General features: G+C 55.2%; 14 non-coding genes across 14 annotated transcripts; 11 read left to right on the top strand and 3 right to left on the bottom strand.

Moving 5' to 3' along the window:
* The first annotated feature begins 47 nt into the window (after positions 1 to 47).
* Trnae-uuc lies at positions 48 to 119 on the top strand. The gene has a single exon. It is a non-coding gene; the product is annotated as a tRNA-Glu (tRNA).
* A 198-nt stretch (positions 120 to 317) lies between these two features.
* Positions 318 to 391, top strand: Trnai-aau. The gene has a single exon. It is a non-coding gene; the product is annotated as a tRNA-Ile (tRNA).
* A 594-nt stretch (positions 392 to 985) lies between these two features.
* On the bottom strand, positions 986 to 1057 carry Trnag-ucc. The gene has a single exon. It is a non-coding gene; the product is annotated as a tRNA-Gly (tRNA).
* Positions 1058 to 1404: 347 nt separating this feature from the next.
* On the top strand, positions 1405 to 1475 carry Trnag-gcc. The gene has a single exon. It is a non-coding gene; the product is annotated as a tRNA-Gly (tRNA).
* A 381-nt stretch (positions 1476 to 1856) lies between these two features.
* Positions 1857 to 1929, top strand: Trnam-cau. Its single transcript has one exon. It is a non-coding gene; the product is annotated as a tRNA-Met (tRNA).
* Positions 1930 to 2232: 303 nt separating this feature from the next.
* On the top strand, positions 2233 to 2304 carry Trnae-uuc. Its single transcript has one exon. It is a non-coding gene; the product is annotated as a tRNA-Glu (tRNA).
* A 198-nt stretch (positions 2305 to 2502) lies between these two features.
* Positions 2503 to 2576, top strand: Trnai-aau. Its single transcript has one exon. It is a non-coding gene; the product is annotated as a tRNA-Ile (tRNA).
* Positions 2577 to 3169: 593 nt separating this feature from the next.
* Trnag-ucc lies at positions 3170 to 3241 on the bottom strand. Its single transcript has one exon. It is a non-coding gene; the product is annotated as a tRNA-Gly (tRNA).
* Positions 3242 to 3588: 347 nt separating this feature from the next.
* Trnag-gcc lies at positions 3589 to 3659 on the top strand. The gene has a single exon. It is a non-coding gene; the product is annotated as a tRNA-Gly (tRNA).
* Positions 3660 to 4040: 381 nt separating this feature from the next.
* Trnam-cau lies at positions 4041 to 4113 on the top strand. Its single transcript has one exon. It is a non-coding gene; the product is annotated as a tRNA-Met (tRNA).
* A 303-nt stretch (positions 4114 to 4416) lies between these two features.
* On the top strand, positions 4417 to 4488 carry Trnae-uuc. The gene has a single exon. It is a non-coding gene; the product is annotated as a tRNA-Glu (tRNA).
* A 198-nt stretch (positions 4489 to 4686) lies between these two features.
* Positions 4687 to 4760, top strand: Trnai-aau. Its single transcript has one exon. It is a non-coding gene; the product is annotated as a tRNA-Ile (tRNA).
* Positions 4761 to 5353: 593 nt separating this feature from the next.
* On the bottom strand, positions 5354 to 5425 carry Trnag-ucc. The gene has a single exon. It is a non-coding gene; the product is annotated as a tRNA-Gly (tRNA).
* A 347-nt stretch (positions 5426 to 5772) lies between these two features.
* Trnag-gcc lies at positions 5773 to 5846 on the top strand. The gene has a single exon. It is a non-coding gene; the product is annotated as a tRNA-Gly (tRNA).
* Positions 5847 to 6000: the final 154 nt, after the last annotated feature.

Raw genomic sequence — 6000 nt, 5'->3', positions numbered from 1 at the left:
CGAAATGCGACAAGCGACCGTACGAACGGTCGAACGAAACGGCCACATCCGGTGTGGTCTAGTGGCTAGGATACCTGGCTTTCACCCAGGAGGCCCGGGTTCGATTCCCGGTACCGGAACGGAATTTTTTCCACACGAATCGTGACAAGTTTGAGCTGTCCGAGCGGCCGTTTCCCGTCCTGCTCGCAATATAGCTACTGTTTCGTGACCGTCAGCAGAATATAGACTAGGGAAGCAGACACACGACGACCATAGAAATGGTGTGCGGCTTCATGCCACCTGTTTCCAGCGTAGGGCTGAGCAACTGCATCTGCCGAGGCCCGTTAGCTCAGTTGGTTAGAGCGTCGTGCTAATAACGCGAAGGTCGTGGGTTCGATCCCCCCACGGGCCACTACTCTTTTCCTACTACGAAAAGGCGGCGCCGATTTCAGCTGGCGAGTGTGGTGACCAAAAGATCATCACCCTGCGTGGAAGTTGATAGAGGATCCGAACCCGACTCGTCGGGGAGCGCTACAGCATTCACTCGGCAATGGCCATAATATCTTGAATACACTGGTTCTCAACCGATAAAGAGAAAATGAAAGAAAATGTCCGATTGCCGATGCGTAACAACTTTGGCCTTTGTCAGTACTTGGGCGGGTGAGCGCATGGGAACACAGGGCGCTATTGGCACTTTTACTTCCTATTTTTGTTTCTCCTTTCTTTTCGGAGCTACAGCCCGATTCGGTCAGGGAGACGCCACCGTGAAATGAAGGGGGCGTGCTGTGTGTCCATCGCCTCGCCTCTCCTTACCTCTCTCAGTCGTTTCTCGTGCTTGTCGTTTTGATATAGGCCGATTTGAGAGCGTCAGCTCTCGCGTCAGCCGAGCAAAGTCGAGACAAGTCGAGACACACTAAGGGCTGGTATGCAGCGAGTAAGAGGGCGAAAAAAACAATAATTTAAGAGCGCGTGGCAAAAGTACTCATACGCGAAATTAAAAGCCTGCTGCGGTGGCCGGGAATCGAACCCGGATCAACTGCTTGGAACGCAACTATGCTGACCATTACACCACCACCGCACAAGCGAGCGCCGCGCGTCCGCGCTGTGTCGGCTTCCCGCCAGTCGGCAGCGGCCGAAGGTGATCGTACCTGGCAGGCGCATTTCGAGGCAGGCTAGGGGAGCACATCCAGACGCATTCGGACAGCGTATCCGCGCACATTTCGCATCCTTTGGCAAGAGTTGGGCGCCGGCAACGCAAGAGTACGCAGAGGACCGCGTTCTGGCGGCATTTTTAAGCAGAGCAGTGCAGTGCAGGATTCAGCGTCTGCAGCATCTTTTCCACAGAATGCTACGGCGCTTGACGGCAGTCCCACTTTCCCTTGAGACATCTGCTCGGCAAGCAGCGTCAAGTTACCGCTGGCCCGAGCATCGGTGGTTCAGTGGTAGAATGCTCGCCTGCCACGCGGGCGGCCCGGGTTCGATTCCCGGCCGATGCATCATTTTGCTTTTCCCGCGATAATGCTGCCGCGTGGCTTGAGCGCTTGAGATGCACGATCCACAAGAATGTGTAGCTGGATTTCCCTTGAGAAGGACCGAGAACGCAGCACTCGCGGGTCCCCACTAGGACGCTCGCATCATGTTCTACAGACTAGCGTCGGCCTGGCCTCACAAGTTGCTGGGTCCGGGTGCCTCCGAGGCACTGAACTTCAACGACAAGGAGTGCTGCCTATCGTTGCAACAGCTGCAGCAGCACCGCAATCAACTGGGCCGGCAGTGCACGTGTAGCAACAGAACACGTTATCCAGGAAGTACAGTGTCTCTACGTCTAATATTGGGTAAGGTGTTTACCCAGTTTCCAGGACAAGCGGTGCACCCGTGCCTCGGTAGCGCAGTAGGCAGCGCGTAAGTCTCATAATCTTAAGGTCGTGAGTTCGATCCTCACCCGGGGCATTTAATTTTCTGTGACATGGTGGTGCTGTTGCTAGGGCGCCAACGTATTTCTTGTTTGTTATCCACAGCGTTTCAACGCTTCAGCGGGAAAATGTTTACTTCCTGTTATTGCTACTTACAGCTTCCCTTTTCCTCTTCTCCCAGCAGAGCATGAAGCCAAAAGCATTGCTCTGCGACGTTTGAGGTGCGCGCCTTGCCAGTCAGTATGTGCACAGATGCTCGCAAAGAGAGGGGGGCGCCGACGCGGCACTCGACACGAAATGCGACAAGCGACCGTACGAACGGTCGAACGAAACGGCCACATCCGGTGTGGTCTAGTGGCTAGGATACCTGGCTTTCACCCAGGAGGCCCGGGTTCGATTCCCGGTACCGGAACGGAATTTTTTCCACACGAATCGTGACAAGTTTGAGCTGTCCGAGCGGCCGTTTCCCGTCCTGCTCGCAATATAGCTACTGTTTCGTGACCGTCAGCAGAATATAGACTAGGGAAGCAGACACACGACGACCATAGAAATGGTGTGCGGCTTCATGCCACCTGTTTCCAGCGTAGGGCTGAGCAACTGCATCTGCCGAGGCCCGTTAGCTCAGTTGGTTAGAGCGTCGTGCTAATAACGCGAAGGTCGTGGGTTCGATCCCCCCACGGGCCACTACTCTTTTCCTACTACGAAAAGGCGGCGCCGATTTCAGCTGGCGAGTGTGGTGACCAAAAGATCATCACCCTGCGTGGAAGTTGATAGAGGATCCGAACCCGACTCGTCGGGGAGCGCTACAGCATTCACTCGGCAATGGCCATAATATCTTGAATACACTGGTTCTCAACCGATAAAGAGAAAATGAAAGAAAATGTCCGATTGCCGATGCGTAACAACTTTGGCCCTTGTCAGTACTTGGGCGGGTGAGCGCATGGGAACACAGGGCGCTATTGGCACTTTTACTTCCTATTTTTGTTTCTCCTTTCTTTTCGGAGCTACAGCCCGATTCGGTCAGGGAGACGCCACCGTGAAATGAAGGGGGCGTGCTGTGTGTCCATCGCCTCGCCTCTCCTTACCTCTCTCAGTCGTTTCTCGTGCTTGTCGTTTTGATATAGGCCGATTTGAGAGCGTCAGCTCTCGCGTCAGCCGAGCAAAGTCGAGACAAGTCGAGACACACTAAGGGCTGGTATGCAGCGAGTAAGAGGGCGAAAAAACAATAATTTAAGAGCGCGTGGCAAAAGTACTCATACGCGAAATTAAAAGCCTGCTGCGGTGGCCGGGAATCGAACCCGGATCAACTGCTTGGAACGCAACTATGCTGACCATTACACCACCACCGCACAAGCGAGCGCCGCGCGTCCGCGCTGTGTCGGCTTCCCGCCAGTCGGCAGCGGCCGAAGGTGATCGTACCTGGCAGGCGCATTTCGAGGCAGGCTAGGGGAGCACATCCAGACGCATTCGGACAGCGTATCCGCGCACATTTCGCATCCTTTGGCAAGAGTTGGGCGCCGGCAACGCAAGAGTACGCAGAGGACCGCGTTCTGGCGGCATTTTTAAGCAGAGCAGTGCAGTGCAGGATTCAGCGTCTGCAGCATCTTTTCCACAGAATGCTACGGCGCTTGACGGCAGTCCCACTTTCCCTTGAGACATCTGCTCGGCAAGCAGCGTCAAGTTACCGCTGGCCCGAGCATCGGTGGTTCAGTGGTAGAATGCTCGCCTGCCACGCGGGCGGCCCGGGTTCGATTCCCGGCCGATGCATCATTTTGCTTTTCCCGCGATAATGCTGCCGCGTGGCTTGAGCGCTTGAGATGCACGATCCACAAGAATGTGTAGCTGGATTTCCCTTGAGAAGGACCGAGAACGCAGCACTCGCGGGTCCCCACTAGGACGCTCGCATCATGTTCTACAGACTAGCGTCGGCCTGGCCTCACAAGTTGCTGGGTCCGGGTGCCTCCGAGGCACTGAACTTCAACGACAAGGAGTGCTGCCTATCGTTGCAACAGCTGCAGCAGCACCGCAATCAACTGGGCCGGCAGTGCACGTGTAGCAACAGAACACGTTATCCAGGAAGTACAGTGTCTCTACGTCTAATATTGGGTAAGGTGTTTACCCAGTTTCCAGGACAAGCGGTGCACCCGTGCCTCGGTAGCGCAGTAGGCAGCGCGTAAGTCTCATAATCTTAAGGTCGTGAGTTCGATCCTCACCCGGGGCATTTAATTTTCTGTGACATGGTGGTGCTGTTGCTAGGGCGCCAACGTATTTCTTGTTTGTTATCCACAGCGTTTCAACGCTTCAGCGGGAAAATGTTTACTTCCTGTTATTGCTACTTACAGCTTCCCTTTTCCTCTTCTCCCAGCAGAGCATGAAGCCAAAAGCATTGCTCTGCGACGTTTGAGGTGCGCGCCTTGCCAGTCAGTATGTGCACAGATGCTCGCAAAGAGAGGGGGGCGCCGACGCGGCACTCGACACGAAATGCGACAAGCGACCGTACGAACGGTCGAACGAAACGGCCACATCCGGTGTGGTCTAGTGGCTAGGATACCTGGCTTTCACCCAGGAGGCCCGGGTTCGATTCCCGGTACCGGAACGGAATTTTTTCCACACGAATCGTGACAAGTTTGAGCTGTCCGAGCGGCCGTTTCCCGTCCTGCTCGCAATATAGCTACTGTTTCGTGACCGTCAGCAGAATATAGACTAGGGAAGCAGACACACGACGACCATAGAAATGGTGTGCGGCTTCATGCCACCTGTTTCCAGCGTAGGGCTGAGCAACTGCATCTGCCGAGGCCCGTTAGCTCAGTTGGTTAGAGCGTCGTGCTAATAACGCGAAGGTCGTGGGTTCGATCCCCCCACGGGCCACTACTCTTTTCCTACTACGAAAAGGCGGCGCCGATTTCAGCTGGCGAGTGTGGTGACCAAAAGATCATCACCCTGCGTGGAAGTTGATAGAGGATCCGAACCCGACTCGTCGGGGAGCGCTACAGCATTCACTCGGCAATGGCCATAATATCTTGAATACACTGGTTCTCAACCGATAAAGAGAAAATGAAAGAAAATGTCCGATTGCCGATGCGTAACAACTTTGGCCCTTGTCAGTACTTGGGCGGGTGAGCGCATGGGAACACAGGGCGCTATTGGCACTTTTACTTCCTATTTTTGTTTCTCCTTTCTTTTCGGAGCTACAGCCCGATTCGGTCAGGGAGACGCCACCGTGAAATGAAGGGGGCGTGCTGTGTGTCCATCGCCTCGCCTCTCCTTACCTCTCTCAGTCGTTTCTCGTGCTTGTCGTTTTGATATAGGCCGATTTGAGAGCGTCAGCTCTCGCGTCAGCCGAGCAAAGTCGAGACAAGTCGAGACACACTAAGGGCTGGTATGCAGCGAGTAAGAGGGCGAAAAAACAATAATTTAAGAGCGCGTGGCAAAAGTACTCATACGCGAAATTAAAAGCCTGCTGCGGTGGCCGGGAATCGAACCCGGATCAACTGCTTGGAACGCAACTATGCTGACCATTACACCACCACCGCACAAGCGAGCGCCGCGCGTCCGCGCTGTGTCGGCTTCCCGCCAGTCGGCAGCGGCCGAAGGTGATCGTACCTGGCAGGCGCATTTCGAGGCAGGCTAGGGGAGCACATCCAGACGCATTCGGACAGCGTATCCGCGCACATTTCGCATCCTTTGGCAAGAGTTGGGCGCCGGCAACGCAAGAGTACGCAGAGGACCGCGTTCTGGCGGCATTTTTAAGCAGAGCAGTGCAGTGCAGGATTCAGCGTCTGCAGCATCTTTTCCACAGAATGCTACGGCGCTTGACGGCAGTCCCACTTTCCCTTGAGACATCTGCTCGGCAAGCAGCGTCAAGTTACCGCTGGCCCGAGCATCGGTGGTTCAGTGGAGGTAGAATGCTCGCCTGCCACGCGGGCGGCCCGGGTTCGATTCCCGGCCGATGCATCATTTTGCTTTTCCCGCGATAATGCTGCCGCGTGGCTTGAGCGCTTGAGATGCACGATCCACAAGAATGTGTAGCTGGATTTCCCTTGAGAAGGACCGAGAACGCAGCACTCGCGGGTCCCCACTAGGACGCTCGCATCATGTTCTACAGACT

Source organism: Schistocerca piceifrons, unplaced genomic scaffold (genome assembly GCF_021461385.2).
Source record: "Schistocerca piceifrons isolate TAMUIC-IGC-003096 unplaced genomic scaffold, iqSchPice1.1 HiC_scaffold_656, whole genome shotgun sequence".
Classification (NCBI taxonomy): domain Eukaryota; kingdom Metazoa; phylum Arthropoda; class Insecta; order Orthoptera; family Acrididae; genus Schistocerca; species Schistocerca piceifrons.
The sequence above is the reverse complement of the archived record's forward strand: the minus strand, read 5'-3'. Positions and strand labels throughout refer to the sequence as shown.